Source organism: Labrus bergylta, chromosome 18, assembly GCF_963930695.1.
Source record: "Labrus bergylta chromosome 18, fLabBer1.1, whole genome shotgun sequence".
Lineage (NCBI taxonomy): Eukaryota > Metazoa > Chordata > Actinopteri > Labriformes > Labridae > Labrus > Labrus bergylta.
Genome location: NC_089212.1, coordinates 6122551 through 6147608, shown reverse-complemented (window position 1 = coordinate 6147608; position 25058 = coordinate 6122551). Strand labels below are relative to the sequence as shown.

The 25058-nt window shown below is 40.6% G+C and overlaps 1 protein-coding gene and 1 long non-coding RNA gene across 6 annotated transcripts in view; one reads left to right on the top strand and one right to left on the bottom strand.

Annotated features, from left to right (window-relative positions):
• Positions 1-25058, bottom strand: part of nrxn3a (neurexin 3a) — a 145992-nt gene that overhangs the window by 80084 nt on the left and 40850 nt on the right. The window lies entirely within an intron of this gene.
• LOC136183248 (uncharacterized) lies at positions 4475-6843 on the top strand. The gene is made up of 4 exons (XR_010669086.1): positions 4475-4923; positions 5241-5441; positions 5526-6583; positions 6665-6843. It is a non-coding gene; the product is annotated as an uncharacterized lncRNA (long non-coding RNA).

The following is a 25058-nucleotide window of genomic DNA, read 5'->3' as shown; positions in this document are numbered from 1 at the left end:
ATTTTTATTATTCTTACCAATACACAAGAAGTCCAGTTAAATCCTGCTGGTTGATACGCATGTGTAATAGACGATCAGGCATTTTTATTCTAACAAAAGTAAAGTCTGTGTGGAATTAATTTTTATCTAGTTGAATTCACACTCGCTGGACATCAACTGTTTATGTTATGGCACCAGCGATAAGAGCATTTCCTGTTATCTTTTGGCCCGCCAATGGGAAACTGCTGCATGTTTAAATGGCCTCCAAAGGTGAGAGAGCATACCTGCTTCTCTCTCCATCTACAACCTTGAGAGGAAAAAATTGCTCTATGTGTATAGAAGTCCACCAAGAAAACTTCCCCGCGTTTCATGGCTGGTTAAAAAAAAAAAAAAATCAGCAGAAGAAGAAGGGCAGTTTTATCCAAAAAAACAATCAGTACTGCAAGTTTCCAGTTGTTATGTTATGGACCTAAACATTTGGTATAAGAGCAGAATCCTTGTATTTCTTTATAGAGAAAGAAAAGTCAGCCCAGGATTACAGTCACCCAGAGAGGTAGTCATAGCTATTTGGTTGGAATATGAAATGGTAATGAATCGAGAATGAAAAGAACTTCTTTATGACCGAAACGAGGATGGAGTGAGGAGATTGTTATCAGCCCATAATGGTTTTAATGGCATCCGTAAGCTGTTCCATTTGGAGCCTGCACGTGATGGATGAGCTCGGATGAGTCCTGCGAGGGGTCATCCATAAAAATGTCACGAGTAGAGGTGGCATAAGGAAAAGTTATGGCCGCTGTAAATCTCCCACATATTTAGGAGGGAACGGGAGGTGGTATGCACCATGTGGTTAAGTGTGCCCATGTGCCCACTTTTTACTTTTACTTTACTAACTTTTTAGCTTCATGTGATACACATAACAAAAGATTAATAACATGCATTTTAATTCCAGCTCAACGTTGTGGCTTTAAGACCTATGATTGAGATAATTACACAATTTATTTGACATTATTTGTGTGTTTTTCTTTTTGTTCTTTTGCAGAGTGTTTCTTTAGCCCTAGCTCTGACACCATGATCTAAATCGCATGCCCTCATTGGTGTGACATTTTTTCCATGTTGTCCAAATGATGAGACTGCCTGATTGTAGGTGATTTGGAAAGTTATGGCAGGTTTTGTAAATTAAGAAAATGGCCAAACTTGCAATACAAAACCATTGTGTTTGGTCTGTATGCTCTATATGTGCTTTCCAACCTCTTTACGTGTGCAGACCCTGGAGATGAACTGATTGATAAAACCAGGGCCAATATGTTTTCATCACTGTTTCTTAATTCTTTGTGTCTGCTTTTCAAATAAGCTATGTGATTCAATGAAATTAAAATGTTTTACCGAGGCGCCGTTAGCCTAGTGGTTAGTGCGCACACCTCATGTACGGAGCTTATAGTCCTCCAAACGGGAGGCCCGGGTTCAAATCCGACATCCTACAAACCCTTTCCTGCATGTCATTCCCCACTCTCTCTCTCTCCCTGATTCTGACTCTATCCACTGTCCTATCTCTAAAATAAAGGCATTAAACCCCCAAAAATAAACCTTTAAAAAATGTTTTATGTATTCTAGAGATCGACCGATTAATTGGACAGTCGATAATAGCGACCAAAGTTAGCACATCACTTGACTATCTGCATTGGCTAATTTAGCTCAGAAATGTGCTGATTTAACAAGATTTATTCAACAGTAAGACGGGAAGGTCGAGGGTTCGATCCCCAGCTCCTGCAGAAACAATGTGGCCTTGGGCAAGACACTTAACCCTGATTTGCTCCTTCTGCTTCGTGGGCGGCGTATGAATGTGTATGAATGGGATTAGTTACTTTTGATGGACTCTTTACTCAGCAGCCTCTACCATCAGTGTGTGAATGTGTAGGTGTGACCTGTGGTGTAAAAGAGCTTTGAGGAGTCAGAAGACTAGAAAAGAGCTACACAAGCTCCATTTACCATAAGGAAGCTTTATATTGTCTCGACTACGGGCTGATTTTAAAATATTTTGTAATAAAGTCTAACAGAAAAGAACATGGAGTCTCAGTTCATAATGATGGATAGAAAAAGTCAAATGTGCATCTTGGAATAATCTCTAAATGTTGATTCAACTCTGCATGAGGGAGAAGTTTAATCTGCTTACACTCTTCTAAAACGTTCCAGTCCTAAAAAGGTCAGTTTGTTTAGCCATCTTAAAGATTGAAATAACCTTCTTTCCTGCTTAAATGGAGATCTGTATCCATTAAATGTATCATGTATTGGTCTGTTTCTTTAATTTGTGATAGGAAAGCGTACCCAAGGCACAATTAAAAAACTGTCCCAGTAACCTTTATTTCACCCTTTACTTGATTCCTCTGAGCGTTGTCAGATTTATTTTGTCATTTTGTTGGCAGACTTCTTTACAGCTGGCGGATGTTTCCTCATCTTTTTGCTCTAAATATTCACCTCAGGTATAAAAGTACAGAGTGTAACCAAGATGTGTTTGGAACTCAGAGGCTGTTTCAACTCCGACAGCTTTTAAGTGACAGCTAAGTACATGCATAATAAGTTTAATGACTGAAAACCTCTGCAGGATGAATAACACGCTTTGTGTGGTATCAATCATTGATGCCTTGACAGACCTCAGCAACACCAGGGTAATGGTTGTAGTCTGAGTATGAATCTGCAGTAAATAAGTCATCGGCCCATAAATAACTGAGTGGCATGATGATTTATGATGATGTAGTGGACTCATGAGCCCTGCGCACAGTCTGACAGGCAGAAGAACAAGTTTGAGAAAAACGAACGGAGCATCTTAAATCAAATACTTGATTTCCATGCGGCCTGTCTTGATTTTATGTGGCAGCAATTAGGAGTTAAAAGCTCTGTTTTATGCCATCTAAGAACCCATTAATTCATGCCTCAGATATGTCCTTCTGACCTGGTGACAATGTTGTACAGGTGGGAAACATTTGAGTTAGCAGAGAGGAAAGAAGGCTGCTGACAGAAAGTACTGGTGAACATGGGAGAAGAGATTCAGGGCTGCAGAGAGAAAGAAGAATTATCTAAGGCGCTGTTGAATATGAATGTGATTGCTGGTTTCTTCTTTCTCTCGGGGTATAGGGACAGTAAATTAGAACCGAGTGAGACACTTAAAGGGGGGGGACAGCATGTACAGCTGCACAGCCCTGCCATATCGAATGGAGCTGTTCACCCACACCATCAAAGACGAGGCCTTCCTTCATGTGTAGATTACAGCTCTGCTTTTAAGGAGTGTTTAAATGTATAATGATGTGATCCATTCTGCACTGAAGTTTGTGTAAAATTAAATATCACAGTTCATTCAGGCTGATGGCTTTCCTAGATGACTGTGTTTTTCTAAAGCAGGGGAGCGCCCTGCCTTGGTCTTGACTCGGTCTCGTTCCCTGAATGTCTTGGTCTTGTCTCGGTCTCGGAACACTCTGGTCTCAGGTATGTCTTGGACTCAGTTAGTGTGGTCTTGACTTCAACACTAGCTGTTACCTGTCAACCAGCAGAGAGACAGGATATGAATCCACCCTCTTATGCATGTGCTGTATGGAAACTGATGGCTCCGGGCAACAGCCAAAATGTCAAACTCGACTTGACTCTGCAACCACTTCTTAAATAGTCTACAAAAACAACAAAAACAATTTCTAAAGCGATGTGATGTGATGGCTCAAAAGCAGGTGTTGCTTAGAATAACATATCTAGAAATCGGAGTGAGAGGAGATTCAGAGGCCTCCATTTTTACAAGACAAGTAGATCAGACTTTAGAGAATTGATTTTGACCTCAAAAACAATAACTTAGTCAACTAGTCAAATTCAAGTTTTTTACACAGTTACACAGATTTCCCCGCTATTTTCTGCAGGAGGCGTTCTGTACATAACCACAAAGAAATACTTTATAATGTGATTATGAATTAATAGAGAGAGAGGGAAAAGGGGCGAGATTATCCATTTTTAGCCCATAACTCTGCTTCTTTTTCTCTCTCCCCTAAGATGAAAATTAGTCCTTTCTGTCAGAGCTGCAGGTCACGCCACCAAACCCCACAGAAGCCGGCAGAGTGGGTGCCAAGCAGCTGTCCTGTAAGAAGCCTTTCAGAGCCAGCTCATTTAAATTTGCCAGATCCGTTTTCATCTTCTGGCATTAGCACTGTTTCATTAATTCCATCATCTTTTCAATTACACGTTTGTGAGTACAGCAAGGGCGACAGGGAGGTGAGGGAGGACGTGGTATGCGTGTGTGTGTGTGTGTGTGTGTGTGTGTGTGTGTGTGTGTGGAGGAGTGGTTGAGACGACTACACAAACACCCGAAAAATCTGCAAAATACGCTGTGATGTTGAACATACAGGAGGTTTATATATAACCTCCAGTCAGTCACTGCAGGAAGCCGAACACCTGCCGGAATTAAGCCTGTTTTTAATAACATTTATTTATGCTTCTTCCTGAAGGATGGGGGCCAAAGGCTTTATATGCGATTTTTCACATTTAAACGTATCAGAAATCAAGTATGTCCGAACTCTCTGAGTCATGACTGTTTACAATGTGTGAGAAGCGCCAGTCCCACTGGCTTTGTTGATAAAGAGGCAGTGTTTACATCGCCAGGAGGGCGGCCTCCTCCCTTAGGCCCGCCCCTTGTGTATAATAGCGCAGCAGCAGACCGCCCCCACACAATTCAAAAGCAGAAAAAGAAGTGATACAAATGGCCGATTCCAGTGCGAAGCGTACGACCGAAGACCTTCCACCGGCTGGGTCCCCCACCTAAAAAAAACATTGGTCTGTTGCTAGAAAAGCATCAGACAAAGACCACAATGGAACTAGAATCAACATTGGGCTGGCTTTTCCACGATGGAGAGCCCTACGCACAACGAAGGGGCTCGAACACAACTCTGAGCTGGCGTTGCTTCTCCTGGATGCGTAAGTACCCCGATAGATTCCTAGTGGTCCCGGCATAAACTTTTCAATTTTTTCTTTTTTCTTTAGTCTTTGTAGGAGACGGTAGGAACGACTCGCCAGGTAAAACAAGATATCAAGATATCATAAACCATGTTGTTGCGTTTATGGAGAAGCTCACTGTCACACTACTGTGTTTTCTGAGCTTGACAAAGCATTTCCAATGTGTACTTATGTAGACATAAAATAAATATCACAATGGAGGCTTGTTGGGGACTTTACTGTATTACATATCCCAACTACATTTTTTCAGTGGCTAATCATTTTGTGTTGCACTAAAGGTCACAGTACTGCAGTTACTCCGTTATGTCAAACTCCACAAAGGACATCATAAATGTGGTGACGGTGGACAAGAGGCAGACAGGGTGGTCATCTGTAATCATGGAGAAGGAGGCCTTCATCCAAACTGTGGAGAAACTTCACAAAGAATTCAAACTTGTGGAGTTCTGCATGGATGCGCATACACAGATTGCACCTCATGAGTGAGTACATGTGCATGGTATGAAAGTTGGTTACATGTATATGTCACAGTGAAATAATATGACAGAAATATTCTCACATTTCAGACCCAGAGAGAGGACGCTTCAAAGACCTTGGGATACGACACTCCCTGGACATGTGGCATGGTGCTAAGAACCTTGCCAAAAAGATAGCTGCAGTAAGTGTTATTTGTTAACCATGTATGAAGTTTGCTTTATACATGAAAGAACCATATTCTTATGTTTGTAATTGTCTCATTTTTTTTCTATTCTTTCCTGTGAACAAACAAAGATGTTAGTGTCTGCAGAACATATCTTTGTTTTATTCCAAGCTGGTCTTACACTAATATCTATCATTTTTAGAAAATAATTTACACAATCTGCATGTATCTCTTCTGTTAGCCACTCTGGACATGAATCCTCCACCATGTCTGTGGTTGTCACACCTTCTCTGCCATAATTTGCCATCAAGACCATCTTGAAGATTTCAGCCACAAGGAATACATTAAAGGTCCCATATCGTGTCCTGTGCATGTTTAGGCACATCTATTTGCAAAAATTCAAAGTCCGCGGAAACGCGGCTTCTCCTACCTCCTCCTGTTAGCTGTAGCATTAGCCGCATGTAACACTCGGTTCTAGCCCCCCTCGATAAAAATTTGTCAGTCCAACGTCATTGTCAGTGTGATATCACTGATCTAAGCCCATTGGCTTGTTGTGGCAAGCCCTGCAGCTCATGTTGCACGCCCGTTAACTTCTGTAGCACGCCCACGATATGCCGTAGCCTGCGGTAGCATAGTAGTGCTAAAGTGCTAATGTTTATGCTCCCCTCGGACGGAGCCAGTGGCTGCATTCCAAATATGGTAAAAGAGGCGGGACATTTCCGAGAACCGTGCTGAGCAACTGACAAATGACGACAGAGCCGACCAATCAGATCAGACTTGGCACACGTGGGGACTCTGAACGTGGGCACTTCAGCGCCTTAGAGAGAGCGTCAGAAGCGAGCTGGTGCATATATGAAATATAAGAACCCCAAAAAGGGCATAATATGGGCTCTTTAAGGAGACGTCAGGAGCACACAAAGCTCTTCTGGGCATTGTACATCACAAGAAATTCCTGAAGGATGCTGAGAAGTTCTTGACCTTCAGGTAATGTAGTTTGCTAGTTTGTAGAATACAATAAAATAAATTGTTAGGCCATGTGTTAAGTATGCGTTACCTTTCCTTTAGATCTACTGCAGACTTGGAGTCTTTCCACAGCCACCTGCTGATGTATGCCAGCAAACGGTTTGCATTTTCACCGCCAGTGTATGAAGCTCGAGTCCTTCTTGTTGCCATTGACTACAACTTCCATAGGAACAGGCCATACAGGATTTCAAAAGATGGCAAGAAAATGTGAGGTATTTATGCAAAGAGGGTCTCAATAACTTTTAAAGATGTCATGTACATATTGTAATTGAATGTTGTTTTCTCAGCTACAACAGGCTGTACAACAAAACAGCCAAACGCTGGGAGGTGTATATGCTGTGAAGAGCCCAGAGACCTATGGATACATCAGGGAATTGCAGGCCAGGATTGTGTCGAGGAGGCTCTCTCCAGGAGCAGGGGTGCCCCTGACAAGGGACCAGCGTCCAGACGACCCTCGGAAGCTTGGCACCTAATGGGGCTACTGGGGCTTCTGCAGCAAAGCCTCAAGTGGGCACTCGAGGAACTGCAATTTTTTTTGCAGTTCCCAATTGGCTTCATTTCTCAACACCATGAGGTTGCTGCTTGGTAAAAGCTAAACAGGCGGTTTTTTTTTTGTGTGTGAACTCAATTATCTCATTGAATCCCCACTGTTGAACCGAGCACAAAGAGCTCTTCTTATCTGCAGAGCGTGTTTTGAAGTGCAGCACCAGATGTTGACTATTAACTGAGCTGCTGTGAAACTCTGTCACATTTTGAACAAACCTCCCTTTAAAGAGCCAATCTGCACAATACAATCCTTTCCTTATCTTTAAGTCTTTAACACCAAATTCCTTATTTTCTGTAGACAATGAAAGGCAATTATGGAGCAATCAATGAATGGACATGCATCATCCATGTGGACACTTTCTAGACCATAAACCTGCAAACAACATGGTCACAAGTCTTTAGGTTTGGGTGCACAAACACTTCTTTCCATTTTCTATAAAACATTTAAGGCAAATAACTGAGTTTATTTGAAGAGCTGTTGTCATCATTTAATTGCTGGAGGACAATATGAGAGAAAAATAAGGAGGATGGACAAAATTTCAGCTATTAATAACGAGAAGTACAGAGTAGAGCTGGAGCAGCAACACGAGGAGCTAAAGGAACATAAAGAGAAATTTATAGCCTCAGTTTGAAAAAGATTAGATGATGTCATCAAGATCAATACAGTAATGTAGCAAACATTCTGCATACAAACACACACACAGACACACACACACACAGACGCAGGCGTGGAAAAAGACCAAAGAAGTTATTACGCGCCCCAGTGAGCGCATTATGATCTCACAGCAACGACACGATGGCCGCTGGTGCTCAGATGGTAAAAAAAAAAAAGAAAGAAAAATAGAAAAGAGGGATGCAGATGATGACTGCAGGGGACACATTTAGCCTCTGATGTCAACGAGGACATCAGTGACTCAAAACAAAAAGATTTTCCCCCAAATCCATACGATGACATCGATCTAATTAGTTAAGAATTGTGTTTGTTTACTTATGAGCCATGTCGACTGAGATGCTTCTGGACATGTTGGTGTCTTCTGATTGATTTTTTCATCAGAAATTTTTACAACAATTAGATTCTGTAAGTGTTGTTTTAATGCTATACACACCCATCTTTGGCAGTCATTTTGACTCTTTTTTTTTATTTTGCATGAGCTACATGAAGCTGTTTAGTTTTAGGACCTTGACTTTTTCTAAAGATGTTCATTGTTTATTCTCACTTTTCTAATTTTAAATTATAAAGAACAGTCGAGTTTTGATTATTTTTTTACGGAAGCCCTAAGTGGACAAACATACATTTATTCAAAACACTTTCTTGTGATAACCTTTTTCAGTTCTATTCTCAGGATCTCGACTTTTTTATCTCAACAAATTAGCGTATGAGAGAATTTGGATGACAATTTTGTTTTTTGTTAAGATTTATTTTTGGCTGTTTGTGCCTCTATTAGAGAGACGGGACAGTTGATAGAGTTGGAAATCAGGGAGAGAGAAAAACAAAGAGAGAGAGAGAGAGAGAGAGAGAGAGAGAGTGGGGAATGACATGCGGGTCAGATTTGAACCGGGGTCGTGTTGTTAAATATATTATTATATTAATGCAACATAACAAGGTTATTAGTACATTTCGTGTAAGCTAACCAACTAGCTAGCCTGCTAGCAAACTGTCCGCAATCATACGATGCCGAGGGACAGGGGACATTGCCATCGAGACAGCGAGCTCCACCAATCAGAGAAGTCGCTGTGACACTCTAAGGTCGTGAGCAGTTCAGGTAATTTTACCGATATCGGGAATAAACCATGTTTTTCTTAAAACGAGGTTGATGTCATCTTACAGGAGCAGAAACCATCGTTTATCACACAGGCAGGTCAGTCTACCTTGGACTTTTATGACATCATGGCTAATAATCAAATTTTCTATGGAGAAAATAAGTGGGATTTTTTATCTCTATCGATAAGCTGATGGAAAAAGTCTCATCATTATCCTCATCTTTTTTCAATTAGTATCTCAGCACTAACACTGTTCCCTGTATGTCTGAAGCTGCGGCTACAGTATGGACCAGAACCTGACAGGCAGACACAGTCCTGAAACACACAGCGCTGAAAAGGAGACATTTTTTAGAGCGTTTCATTCGAGCAGCTGGAGGGTCTGGGGGGGGGGGGGGGAGGAGTGGGATGGAGCGAGAGAGATAACCATCAGTAATTTCAGCGAGCTGGCGGATTTCCATTTGTTTGGTGGCTTGACCAATGATGCGTTGAGATGTCTGCAGCAAACGGCGGTGTGGAGCAGAGGCGGGAGGGGCGGAGATGGGGGGGGCATTAGCTGAGAGGAAGAAAAGGAAGAGGTGCTGCCATTTTGACGGCGTCAAGAGAGTGAAAGCCTGAGCTCCTTCACACACAGACACAGATAACAGATTGATAAACAGCCGCCGTGATTGGTGTCGCCTGATTCTGGATGTCAGAGGTGTCCGGGCTGAGAGAGAGGCCCTGTCCAACTGTGCACAAATACCAACACTGATGCCATTATTTACCTTTATGTGAGATAAAAACAAACAGAGAATGTATTTACAAATGACCAGTAGAGGCTCATTAATCTGGACATGGACAAACAGCATGCAGGAATATGTCAGACGCTCCAAAATCATTAAATCACTGAAGACGGCAGAACTTCAGAATATTAATGCTTCTATTATTCTGAGCTAATAGCATCACTGGCAAAAAAATAATGCTGCATTTTTTGCAAGCAATTATTAAAAAGAGCTCAAGCAGGCAGCCAACAGGAAAGCTAGTTTGCATATTCGTGTTTAACTTTAATTAAAACTACAATAACTAAAGCCTACCTCACTTTGACAGGAGACCACTAATGCTTCCATCTTTCACTTCATAACGCCTCACGATCGTTGATGAAATCTTTACATTCATGCACCTTAAAACTGGCTAATCATTATTTGCTAAATTCTGTTCAAATTGGTCTAAAATATCAAATAAAAGCTTTAAAGTCTTCCTGTTATGCACCAGACAGCTGAGGCTTTAATCTTTAATATCGATCATGATTGTATCTGCTGAGAATACTTTTCTTTTTTAATCTATCCATCCATTTTCCTCCGCTAATCCAATGCTGGGTTAATATTATTTTATAATGCTGACATGAGATAATGTCAGTTTAAAACATGCTGACGATGTATGAGATAAGGTGCAGCTTCCATGCAGCGATGGGAGATCAGCGTTTCCAGTGATTAAATCAAAATCTACAATATAGCTAGAGCTAACAACCAAAATGACTTCTCGTTTAGATTAAGTGATTTTTACAGACGAAATGACCTAAATGTCTTTTCAGAAAATTTGACTAAAAGAGCACATCTGTATGGAACGAATAAGTTAAAGTCAAACTTTCATCTTAAAATGTAGGATTTTTTTTGTTTTATTTTTAAGATTTATTTGGGGGCTTTGTGTGTCTCTATTGTAGAGACAGGACAGTGGATAGAGTCAGAAATCAGGGAGAGAGAGAGAGTGGGGGAATGACATGCGGGAAAGGAGCCCAAGGTCGGATTCGAACTCGGGAGGACCACAGGCTCCACACACGCACCAACCACCGCCCCAAGATGTACAGATTAAAGGAATAACGACATTGTGAAACTAGCTGGAAATGAGAAATACCATTAAAATGAGTGAAATTACAAATGTATGAAGTGGTGGAGCATTTCTATTATTTTTGAAATAACATAAAAAAATACAACTTGAAAAATTTACAAGAAAACAACCTTGAATGTTGTCTGACATTACAAAAATCACAAAGTTTTCATTTCTTGTCTCGGTTAAATTTTACTTCAGAGTATACCTCAGACTGTGTGAGAGTGTGTGTGTGTGTGTGTGTGTGTGTGTGTGTGTGTGTGTGTGTGTGTGTGTGTGTGTGTGTATGAGTGCATGCATATGCAGGAGGCAGTCATGAGTGTGTGTGTGTGTATATTCACATGTGCACATTTTCCCACATATGCAGCGGTGAAGGATGAAACCCTCCAATCACACACACACACACACACACAGGAATCTCTCAAGCATGACAGCAAGGTTGGCTTCGTCCCTGGGGGCTTTTCATTTACTGCCCAACATAATGCCACATCCCCCCCCCCCCCCAACCCAAACACACACACACACACACACACACACACACTCACACACCTCCTTATTGGCTATTATCTGGGCTGTCGGAGCCTGTGTTGATACCTAATGAAGGGCCACGGTTGCCATTTCTCAGCTGACAGTCACCATGGTAACGAAAAAACAGGGGGGACGTGTGTATAAAAGAGTCAAATTAGACAGAGAAAATCAGAGACGAGGAGAAGAGGTGGTCAAAGCAAAGTGGTTTTTATGTGCCTTTTATCCGCTTTTCGAGAAAACAGTTTTTGCACAGTTACGTGTTAATAAAGACAAACATAATGATGGAGAGACGGGGAAAAGGTGGAAACTGGGCAGAGATTACAAGTTATAAATCTGAAGTGTGCAAGACATTAATACAAAGTTTTAATATATGTCCCTAGTCTGTCTCAAAAAAAAACAAATTAAGTCCATCCTCTCCATCTTTTGCCTGCTCCATTTTTCAGAAAATATGTGCTCAAACAGGCCATTTGGAGATTTTCCCTTCATGACATCACAAAGGGCAGTAACCCCTCCCCCAGGTGGGAGACACTCCTACAGCTAGGTGTTTGTTCTGCCCTCTGAGTCTGCCTTCTCACCGTAAACAATAGAGCATGGAGCGAGAAAGCCCGAGACACCCAAGTCCTTCCAGAGAGGGGGCGTGGTCAGACACAGCTCATTTACATATTTAAAGATACAGACACAGAAACAGCCTGTTCTGAGCAGGGCTGAAATAGAGAGGTTTATAGACATGATCAAATACAGGATCAGAGTGGATTTAGAACAAGGAACTTCACAGACATGTTTTGAGGAGCTCTGAGACTTTTTTATAAACTTTTTTGAAAAGGAGGATAAAATACTTTTTATTGAGTGTGTTGCTATTTTAATCAGGGTAGTCTCAAGGAGTTGCAGTCTCGTATTGACAAATACACTAAAATACCCTGTTTGACAGCTTGTTTTGTAAAAAGGAGGATCATTTCTAAGAGCCAGGGTGTGCCTTCTTTTGTTTAAATCTCTATTAAAGTTATTGATCACTCAACAGGCTCTCTTTCTCTTCAGCCCCTGGAAGTTTGATGAGGTGCCATGACGGTTTCTCCTCTTCTTTCTCTCCTTTCTGACATTTAATATCCGTTCATATTTCTTCTGTTATTTTCTCCTCTCTCTCTGCTACATTCCTCTCTGGCTGTCTTGTGCAGTAAAACAACATTTCTCAATGACCCCCCCGCATGACCCCGAGCACCTTTCTCTCCTGCCATTTCAGTTTGATTTGTAATCAGACTCTTCTGATGGACGCTGTGTCCTTTACCTGCGGGACATTATTGGGTTTTCAGAGGGACAGATGACACAAGAGGCCAGATTAATCACAACGCTAAACTCATTTCTGCAAGACGGTTGTAAGGTGGCACATGATGATTACACACGCGCACATACAAAATCTTCATGCAGGAGTGTACGTCTGCATCAATGAGATGTGGCAGGGCTAATACTGTGAGCACTCTGCAGCCTAATGAGAAGACGCCGGGGTCAGGATGATGAGACGCCTGTCAGCCTCCGCCAAGACTGCAGAGTCCTTTGAAAGAGCAACAGGCTCAGTCAGTGTGTGTGTTCCTAATTTATCTGGCAGGCTTAACACATTTGCAATCTCTTTTTTTATTCAAAATGTATCAACAACGGGGTCACCGGTAGCGTCTTGGTTAGTAAGGGTGCCCAATATTTGTGACTTTGTTTGTTCTTGTCGGCTTTTGTATGTTCATATCATAAAGTGTTTGTGCCTTGGAATAAACTGATGATGTTTACAAATATATGTAAATAATATGCCAAGGACTGCAGGTCAAAATGAGCCTGTATGAAGAACTCTTGTGCGTTTACATAATGAACATCATTTACGTTTGGCTGTAAACCTGCACTTTAACTTTGTAAGTAGAATAAAACTAAATGTATAAAATGTTTATTATCCAGACGTACACAAATTGTGTAAAAACGAAGGACGTCAGACGATGAATCACTGAGAATCAATATAGTTAATCACGATTCATACATTTAATCTGTAACACCATGTTTGAAATTGTATCATTTTGCATTTCAGAAAAGGTTTTTGTGCTTGAATGTATTTTTATAATGTCTTAAGCTTAGGGTAATTTACTTTGGGCCCTTTCAGCCTTTTTCTTGTTTTGTTAAAGTTAGTGTTTATTTGTCTCGGTTTTTCTTAGATTTTGAGTTGTGGTTTTGCTTTAAATTTAAGTGTGCTTTGTGTCTAATATTAGTGTTTAATGGATGTTGAATATGCATTTAAGTCGAGTTTGTTCAAATAAAATATGTGCTCAGCTGGGTTACTAAAATGTTCTTTTCACCCGGAAAAGCATTTTTTCAAAAACAACTGCAATGCAAACATTTTACACACACACACACACACACACACACACACACACACACACACACACACACACACACACACACACACACACACACACACACACACACACACACACACACACACACACACACACACACACACACACACACACACACACACACACACACACACACACACACACACACACACACACACGGCCTCTTTGTGTGCAAAGGGGGCGGGGGGGTATGATGGGTTGAGGAAAATCGTAAGTGATTTTGGATCAGAGCAGGGAAGCCCATCAGTCACACACACCCGCAAGCTAACACACACACACACACCCCCCCCCCACACACACACACACACACACACACACACGCACACACAGGGCCTCGGCAGGCCTTCCTTGAGGCTAAGTGGCGTTAACCTCTTTCTCTCATGGGGCTCAGACAAAAGCCCCAGAGGAGGGCTAATAATCACCCCTCTATCTGCCCCTCCCCCCCCCCTCAAACACACCAGCCCCAACGCTTCAGTCGGGGCCATACAGGACGCAATACTAAAGGAAACATTTTCCACGATTGTTATTGTTTTTGTTTATCATAACATAAATATATATTCCCCAAGTGTTCTGAAATACTAATCCGGAAAATTATAAAACAAACTATAAATAAAATAATATGATTTTAAGACAGAATCTAATATTTTAGATTTTTACCATCAGGCATCGGTTTGAGGCCTTCTGACCCTGATGAAGGCCACAAACCGAAACGCGTCACTCTAATAAAGTTAATAAAGTTAATCTTTATACTACAAGTGCTGTTGGAGCTTTTTGACCTCTTCAAGCCTTTCACTCTTCATGCACCTTGGTAGTTGGTGAAGTTTTGCCAGAAAGTCCTACTCTGCCTCTTCAGAGGTAAGAAAGCTTTTGGCCCCGTGTCCACCTAGCATTTCTTTCTAAGCGCCAGCGTCTTTTTATACTTCTTTTAATGAGTAGAGAGCGGTCGCAGCAGCAGGCGGCCGCCCAGAGAAAAAGCGCAGCTCCCAGCGTTCTTTTTTTGTGCAGCCGCTCAGAACGCTCAAGTTGAAAATCTTAGAATTGTTCAGGCCCTGTTGACGTCACCGCCGCTCTTTTTCCAAAATGTATGATTTGCCCGTCGTTTTTTCCGCCTATGGATCATGCCTTATACCCACATCCTCTTTGCTCAGTATCTGGTGGGGGTATAAACGGTCTAATACAAAAAATAACGGAGCCGTGTCGGTCATACAGCGGCCGTTGTCAACAGACTGTTCACGTAGAGACTGTTGTCATAGATTCAGGACGGACTTGCAGCACTTTTCTTCTCAGCGAACAAACGCTTCATGCAAGAACTCCCGTGCGCACAGCCAGCGCTTTTCTCCCCGGGAAAACCTCTAGGTGGACACGGGCCTTACATGACACCACACTTTCCCAGGTGTTACGTTGTGTTTGTAGTGTGTTTAATAGTTTTTAATGTGCCACCTTGTATAATGTCATATCTTGTACTTTAAATATGTCTGCAGACACAAGTCAAAGTTTGTCATGTCTGCACAAGTCACTGATCATTCTGCCGCCCTCCCTGTGCTGCCTGTTTTTATATCGATTATGGTCATGAAGAAGTGATCTTCATTAGAAACAAAACGACATGAAACCTTACAGCGTAATAGATTTATACTTGCATGTTCACACATAAAATATTCATCACCTGAACTGTAATATGTGTGTGAGAGTGTGTAGGTGATACTCACATCCTATAGAGGTGAGTGGGTAAAAAACACTGGATGATATATGAGGCCTATTTTGTGAGTGTGTGTGTGTGTGTAGGTGGGGGGGCTGAACAGCTGAGGGTGGGTGCAGTATTGAAGTGGAAGTCACTGGTGTGTATCGGCACACACACTCCTCCTTGATTGGCTTCGTTTCCACCCACACCACCCCGCCCCACGCAGCATCCCCCCCCCCCCACCAATTCTTATTGAAACAACGCTTACAATTCACTCCTCTGCTTTCTGTTCTTCACTCCCTCTGTGGGCAGGATGGATAGAAGACAAATAAGAGAAGGTGGAACCAGCAAACAACACAAGATTTATTTAAAAATGAGGCAGTGAGAGTGGCCAAAAGGCTTTGTTTTCATTTAACAAGAGAGCCATAAACATATTAGACATTTAAATGAAAGTTTACTACGTTAAAGTGTTTGGATTTTACAACCTCAAGGTTTGAAATGCTAAACTTTGAGGTCGTAAAAAAAAGGTATTTTAAAAAGCCTAAAAATGTTCTGAATTGTTGCATTTTTTATAGTGATAATAAACTGTAGACGTATAATTGCCCTGCTGCTTGGTTGGAGGTCAGTGGAGATCCACTGGGATCTGTTTTCATTGTTTTGTATAGACTACTTAATTACATTATAGTAAGTGGAGGAGTTGCATAAAATGTTTAATCTCTAGCCACAGTGGTATCCAAACTCCTTAATCTGGTGGCTGAAGCTAAATATCTGGTGGTCCATATAAAGTCAAATGAAAAAATTTAACGAAAAAGACAATCAAAATGCAACATTATACAGGATATCTTAACTGTAACAATTGAGAAAATTAGAAGAAATTTGCAATAAAAATATCTAATTTCAACTATTTAATTAATTTAAAGGCAAACCTATGTTCCTAAAATGTGTTACAATTATTCCTCCCTCCTCCCACCATCGTCAGTCATCACCAGAAAAATATCAGAGAAATGAGGGAAAGATGTGTAAGATGTGTAAATATTTCTACCTCTATGAAGTCATGTTGTCGTCACCTAAAGTCAGAGTCTGTGCTAGCTTTAGTGCTAGCAGTGGCTAATTTGTTCACCTCTTGAAGCCTCAGAGCTAACAAGAAGAGGCATTGTTTATTATTGTATATGTACATCTTCTTAAACTTCTCCACTATCTCTTACCTGAAGTAGCATCTAGCTACGCTAACACACATTTAATGAATTTGTGGTGTTTGTGAAAATGTTACGTAAGCTAATGCAGGCGTGCAGTATGAGGATAAAACTTGGTTGCCACGTCGCATAACGTATGAAAGGTAACATATGAAAGTCACAGGGGCATTTTCATCGTCCACGCCTCATATCAAACCCAGAAATATTCATTAACGTAGCTCAAAATGATTTCTAAAATGACAAGCCAGCATGATGTTAATGTTGCATTTAAAACAGGGCTGCAACTAACGGTCATTTCATTGTGCATTAATTTGCCATTAATTATTTTTCCATCAGCGTTAATTCATGTGAAAATGCTCATCACAATTTCCCAGAGTCCAAATTTGGCTCTACTAATTGCTTCTTTGTCAAACCAACAGTTCCAAACCCAAGAACATTTTATTAGAAATACAACAACAAGAAGCAAATCGTTGAATACAAGGAGCTGGAACTAGAAAAATGTTTGACGATTATTTCGAAAACCACCAAAATCATCTATTCCATGAATAAGATAATCGATTGATCATTACAGCTTTGGGTTAAAACACTGAGCCCTACAGATTATTAGAAGAGAATCCTGAATTATAAAGATGAACGTAATGAATGTGAATGCAGTGATGTGAAAGGGGAATACAAGGGGGGTGTTGGGGGTGGGGGAGCAGGATCTGGAGGGGGAGAGATAACCGCTCTCTCTCTTCTCAGCTGTCATGTGAGCGCCATGTTTCAGTGAGCGACTGGCCAACAGAGATAGGGCCAGGGCCCAGCGCCGTAATCTGCTCTGCAAACACACACACGCACACACACACACAAACACACCTTATCGATGATCAAATTTACTCAGGCGAGGTGTTCATCAAAATCTGTGGGCTCAGTAAAACGTTGCTTTTATTCCAACAAAGCACCGTTTGAGGAAACAAGCACTTTACCTGTGTAGGCATACATGCATGTTTGAAAGTAACCGAAAAGCAAAGGTGAATGTATATCCATGTGCATGTGCTCGTATAGACCCCTTTAACCTCAATCAACAAGATTTACAAAGGCCTGCTCTAATTTTCTCTCATGAGCACACACTCACACAAGGCGCTCTTCCTTTTTAGCCAATGCCACTAACAGTTGGTATGATATTTTACAAAATAAATGCACAATTTTCCCTTAAACTACTTTTGCACACCACACACATAGACTGTTTAAACCATCTACTTATAGTCACATTGACGCCACCCAATGCTTTCTGAAAAGGTGTTTTGAAGCCCAACATTGGCAATCACCATTTTGGAAATGCTGACTCTGCCTAACTTTCAATCAGTCTACAAAAAGACCAAGAGGTGGATCTAAGGCGGGCCTTATGCATCCTGACAAACACCCACAATGTGTCCACTTGTCAGTCTACTTAGCCACACCCCTAACTATGCAAATTAATCATTAACTTTTGGGCTTAACTAATAAAAACGAAAGAGTTGTAAAACTGTGCAGTACATAAATGTCAGAAATTAAACTAGATTATTATAATTGGAGAAAGATTTGGTAAATAACTGATATAAGGACAAAACATCTTTTTGTCAGCCCCTGGGTGGATGGCAGAGGTGTTGGACAATGAATGAAGAACTTTATTTAGTGTATCGCTTTTTTAGGTTTGTCTCACAAAGTATGTGGTTGCACTACTCCAATGAAAAGTTCCCTTTGTCAGGATTGCCAATGTGCTGTCATTGGTTAAGGGAGCTATGTTACATTAGGTTGTATATTTATTTTCAAAGGATTCCAATTTGTCCAAATATTTAAATTTTTATCTGCCTTTTCGGTAGGTTGCATCCTCTGCAGGCCTCATCTGATTTCCTTATCTCATTCCTTTCCCATATATTGTCTACCTGGGTCCACATGAAAGCCATATTGGAGGTTAAATGTGACTGCAATGTATGTATAAATTAGGAGAAATGACCACTAATATTTCAATCACTTTAAGATGCCCTTATACCAACAAATAAAGGCCAAGCTGCTGCTTGGATTATGAAAAGCTGAAGCACAAAATAACACACAAAACGCTGGACTGCACTGATAACGATTACAGATTACAGATTGCAGATTGCAGATTGGCCTCTACAACTGGGCTAATTTGACTCCTTGATCTTCCTGCTTCCAACAACCAAGGCAACACACATTCACACACACTTGTAACCCAGGAACAGACACTCAAACACCAGCTAGTCTGATCCCTACAGTGCAAACACAAAGAAAGTGGAAGCACAATGTATACACAGACAACAGATACAGTGAGTATGGCACAAATACACACATGCAGCAACACACACAGATACAGTCATTTATGCAGCAGCACCATGACATGACAGGATGACCCTGTAACTACTCCATGACTGTGTGCGTCAACACCAGATGAAGAAACCGATACAGTCCACAGAGGTCCCACAGTGGACAGCATAATGTGAGGATGATAAGGTGGGGTTATGTCATTGCCGATACTGCACGTCTGTCATATACTGTACAATAGAATACTAAATCCAGAATACACATCCGACTGAGAAGCTGAGGTTTTCATCTGTGTAAGAACAGCAACAATAAAAAAAAAAGAACAAAAGACTGTTCTTAAAAGAGCGCCATCAATACAATAGAAGGCAATTAAATGTGTCCGATGGAAAATAATCAGAACAATACAAAAAAATAAATTATACACAGAATGACAAAGCAAGAAGAAATGTTTCTTTGTTTTCTATGTTTTTAGAGGCAATCTTGATGTTGAAAACCTGTCTGATTAACACAATTCAGACAAACCAGCCATTTCAGAGAAATGTTTAGTCCATACAAAAGAGAGTCTTGTTAAAGAGTCAAATCCCTTGTTTGTGTCAGTCGATGATGCTAATTCTGACCAATTTATTCACTGATAATACTTTCTGACAAAGAAAGATATAGACTTTTGGGGCACAGATGGCTGAGGCAACAGACCTCCAAGCGGATGGCCTTGGTTCAAGTACAACCTGCAGCTCCCTTCCTGTACAGTGTGTCATTCCCTACCCTCTCTCCTGGTTTCTTACTCTATCCACTGCCCTGTCCAAAAAAGGCAAAACCCAAAAATAAAACCCTGTATCTCAGTTAGGATGGTCATTCACTGAATGTACCACGTGGAGGTGGGGGAAATGTTCAGAGATAACGCTGTTACCTATTATTAACATGATTTTATTGTAGGCTGAGTCATATAGAGTCTCTGGAGTGGTTGGAGTGTAAGCGTGGAGCAGATTTTTATTTGGTGGATCTATTTAGAGTTCAAAGTAGTGGACAGACACATGTACCATGTAGTGTAGGACACTTAAAATGAGGAATGCACCGATATAGATCAGATATCGCAACAACCACCAGGTCAATAAGAGCAATCTATTCTGTTCAATTCTATGCTATTTTTGTGTCTACAGCTAGCATGTAGAGCTAGCACCCAACTCACACAACAAAGAGCAGTCTCCAATGAGCAAAGAGTTCAGTTTTGGTTTATATCATATACTGTATTCATGTATGGATGCCTATGAAGCACCTAATAGCTCTGTGATTTACAGATATATGACTTGTACTGTATTTGAACAAAACATCAAACACCAAAATCATGATCAGGCACTGGAAACACCCATGAATTCTAAAGTGGTGTATAAGTATGAAATCCCAGATTACCATAATGTTTATCTTTCTTCAAATGATGATGCTTTTTTCTTCTTCTTGTTTTACCCCCATCAGCTAGTATGATCACAGACTGTTGTGCTCTATGCTGCCACATTGAGCCTCAGGGCACACTGTATGCATATGCAACATCAGAACAAACACACTACTTTGTGTAGTTACACTCAGTTAAGACAGTGGAGATGTTTGACAATAAGTAGAAATAAAAAAATGTATTGAGTTGTTCTGATGTCAGTGCATAGAGCCTGGTATGAAATGTAACGCTGGTATACCTTTTTGGATCTGCTGCGTCAACAATGTGACTTCTACAACAGAAATCCTTATAACGATATTTTGAACATTGCGTTATTGTTGGCCCTGCCCTGGGCTCTATATGTGGCTGTGTCTCACCTCTCGCCTCACTTTGCATCATGTCAGCGTGTAAACAGTAACACTCTAGGCAAAGCTAGTGGACAACTTTACAAAAATGTGTTTTTCCCAAACAGGAAGCTGTGTATAATTCACCACATGATTAAAGGAAAAGGTCAGAAGACAACCAGTGAACTTAGTTAGTGAAAGAATAGAATCAATTTAAAATAAGCCATTGGGGGATCAGCCATTGGGGCGTTGACTGTTTTGAAGCCCCAAACTTGCTTAGTTTCCTTTCTTAATCAGTTTTTGTCAGAAGTCATGAGTGACCATATTTGGAAAAGAGGGTGAAGCTAAATATAAGCTAGGTGTAAGCATATTCCAAATTATCAGCTATTCTAATGCAATGTTTTACCCTAATTCACTTTAACTACTACAAACCAGAATTTGGGTCAGTGAAAAAAAGGCTTGAAACAAAATGTACTAACCAAGCATAACCTCTGGTGTTGATAAATGAAGCCAATGCAGAAGTACAAAATAAACTGCAGTTCATGAGTGCCCACTTTAGGCTGGCTGCAAAAGCCGAGGAAGTCCTATTTACACCCTTTCCAAAAATATATATTGGTTTTCAATTGCTCATGTTTTTATCAGTACACACTGTACAAACATTTACGACTCATTTTTTTTATTAGGCCTCAGAGTAATTCATAATTAGGGGTGTGGCTGATCCCATTGACAGGTGTGCCCATTTTAACTGTTTACGAGGAAGCTTAAGGCTTGCCGCAGCTCCACCTCTTTCCTGTTGCTGGGTTAAAGTTAATTTGAGACAGAATTTCCAATACAGCAACCACCATTGTTTGGCTTTAAAACTGCACTGGAGAAACCAATGGATGATGTCAATGAGACTATGTCCATGTTTTATACAGTTGATGGTATCAACACGAGTATATTTTACAACGACCAAATGCTGAACAAGTCACTGTTCAGTTTGCCAAATTGGCAACCTGTCAATCCCAGGTAGCCATGCTCTAACACCTACCCAACTTGATCATATTTCTTACTCTAAATTAGGCCATCATTTATAAAAATGGACATCATGCTGTTTTGATGAAGCCTTAAAGCTAGTGATTGGCATGATAAACTCATTAGGAAAATGTTTACTGAGGTAACAGATAAAGAGAGAAGTGGCCTTTCCTCACTGACTTGAATATTAACAAACTTCCCTTTTTCACACAGCTGAAAGACCCATAATAAGTGCATGTTCAAGACATGTTCGCATTACCGGAAAATTTGCAGGTCGATTACCATGAGTAAAATAAGCAATCAGACATTTTAGCCCATATTGTTTCAGTGGCTGTATCCACCATGGTCCTCAGAAAGATGGGAAAAACAGAAAGTGTGTATTATTAGACCTCACTTTTAACCAAATGCCTGACAAGTTCCCCTGAAGGAGTTCTTAGATCAGTCAGGGAACTCTTCTTTGATGTGCCTGATTTATTTTCTGTGCTGTACAATCTGCAGAGAGGGTGGCTCCCAGAATACGTGTTCTGCTCTGGTGTCCTTACAATGCCCCAAAGACAAGGATATGTGTGTGTGTGTTTTTGGAAATGGTCCCAGGCTTGGCCAGATCCAGGTCTCATGTTCACGCCGTATTACCTCAACCGTGACACACACCCACAGCAGAGAAACACTAGATGAGCCGAGGCCAAAACGACAAAGCTTTCTAGCATCTAAACACGACAAACAGCACTGTGATACCTCAAACAAACAGACCGACTGAGCCAACAGTCCACTAACCTGACTCACAACTCGGCAGCAGGGTGGGAGTGTGTGTGAAAAACAAATAGTAAACCCTTTTTAAGGGTCTCTGGTGATATACATCACAACCCTAGCCAGAATAAAAAAATTTCCTGCTATGCTTTATTGTTGGACCAAGTTTATTTGCATCTTTTGGGCATGTTAATATTGTTTTCTGTGCATTTCTTATCCAATTTCCTGCCCTCATTTGGGCATGCAGATTCTTTCTGCAGGGTAACCATTGGGTGGGTGTTCACAGTGATAACTTCACAAAAAGGGTGGTGGGTATGAGAGGCCAGTTCTACAATCCTCTGTGCTGTCCAATAGACTTTTGGACAGACTTTTAAAGACTTTTGGAATATTTAGAGAATGAGAGCCCTGATAGTTGTTGGAAACTGCACAACGGAAATCTTCATACTAGTGGTATTATGCATTTAAAGACTGATATACTGTATATTCATAGGCTCTTCAATCTGGACTCTCTTTACATTCCCACTCATGTCAGTGTAATTCTAACTGGTCCATGAATGGATTGAGGTTTAAAGTTGGACATTATCCATAGGAATGGCAACCAGATTGCAAGGATTTTGACAATACTTTTGACATTTACTTTTTTTTTTAATTTTGAGTTTAGTTAGTTTTCACATTTATATAAAGACACAAACAACAAAAGTTTGCAGTTAGCATTCTCCTGCCCTGCAAATAAACAACCCATTTCTATGAAATAACTTTAAAAATGTGAAACATCACATGGATGATAAAAAAAAACTGGAGTGGAGCATTGATTTCCACTATGTATACGACCTCACCTTCAAAAGCCAGCAGAGACAAAGGACCCAATAGGTAAATGTATTCGGCTCTTGGGGAAACATCTGCAAGACTAGAGAATTACAGCAGGAGTCCTTGAAGAGCAAGACATACGAGAAACAAGTGCCTGTGTGCAAACTGACCACTCATTTGGAAACTAATTAAAGATTAAAGTCAGAGCACATAGGCAGCATGCACTCTTTATCATTACAGATTATAACTGTAAGGAATAATCATATCCTCAATATCCAATCACATACCATTCTGCCTTTAATATGGACTAATGAGCTGATAACAAACCATTCAGTTTAATCAAAAAAGTAGCATGTATCTACAAACTAATCTACGGAAAACTAATCATTTTACTACAGATAAACAGATGGACATTATGTTCATGCCAACATACAGCATCCCACTTCTATCAGGAACAAAAGCAACTCTATTAGATTCCAGAAAACACAGTGCAACCAGACATGGAGAGCCTATCCATCACTCGCCTCCATCCACAAATGAGTGTTATTATTGTGCTCAGGAGAGTGCAGAAATCTCAGCCCCGAAGGAAAGCTTTTCACTGGAATGAGAGGAAGATACTGCCAGTGATGGCCGGGGGAAAACACAAGGGCATTAGGGGAGCCATTTGTTTTTTTCACTCCAAAGAAATAAAGAACACATATGCTGCCTGTTTTCAACAAAAGAATATTTTATTTTAAAATAATAAATCACCTGTATAGAGAAGAAATCTAACTCTGTCTAGAGGCTGATACATCGATTATACTTAGGCCTTCTCTACTATTGCTGCATTGTTTCAGCCAAAGCAAGTCCTAGATATTTGTTTTGAAAAGTTGTGAACGCTGACTTTTTTTTTTAAATCAGAATTTTTATTTTTGTCATGAAGGGATTTATTAATTGGTAGTTTTACGAAGTATGTGTTGCCGCATGCATTACAGCGTTCAATAAAAGTGTTCCTTGATTGTCTTGCTTTTTGCTTGTATTCTTAAGGCTACAAACATCAATTTAAATGGGGCTCTACGGGGATTGACTCACTTTTGTAGCCGGTCCAAAGTGGTCTCTTGAGGAACTGTAATTTTTTTCCTCAATTTTTCAGCCCTCAAGGTTGCTATTTGATAAATCCTTCAGTTATGGTTAACATTCACATGTTTAAGACTTCAGTATGATTTGAAATTTGCTGAAAAGGGCATTTTACATTCTACTTCAAGACTTCAGACTAAACTTGGACATGCCACATAGACAGCTCTGATAGTGACTGAAAATAAAGTTTGAAAGTTTTGAGTTTCCTGAATGTTCCCTGTAAAACCCAGACATTATTCCTGTGTCTCTACTGTGTTGTTTTATTTTAATTTAATTTGGACCATGTACAATATTACACATCAATGTTGCCATTTGACGCATTTTACCAGAGTTAGCCTAAAGCTAATCTACATCTGCAGCTACCCTCGACAAATGTCATGTGTTGAAATCTGTACTTATGTATTTGATGGCTATAACAGCTCCTCTTGGAAAACCTCTGGAGCGCTCTGAGAAATGGGTTCATTATTGTCCTGCATCCATTATGTATCTGCAGAGAGGCTCATTGTATAAGCTGTGTGGAATTATGTAACACTCTCTCTAGGTTGATGAATGATGATTGTACCTTGGCATTCTGCACAAACCATTTCACAACTGACTTCTCGAACATGACTGCTGTATCTGTCTGGATAGAGATCTATGAATATGTTATCCCGGGGATTATGATTGTATCAATAAGGGACTAATCACTGAATCAGTTCTTCACTTGTCAGTGAGAGGGAACATTTGCT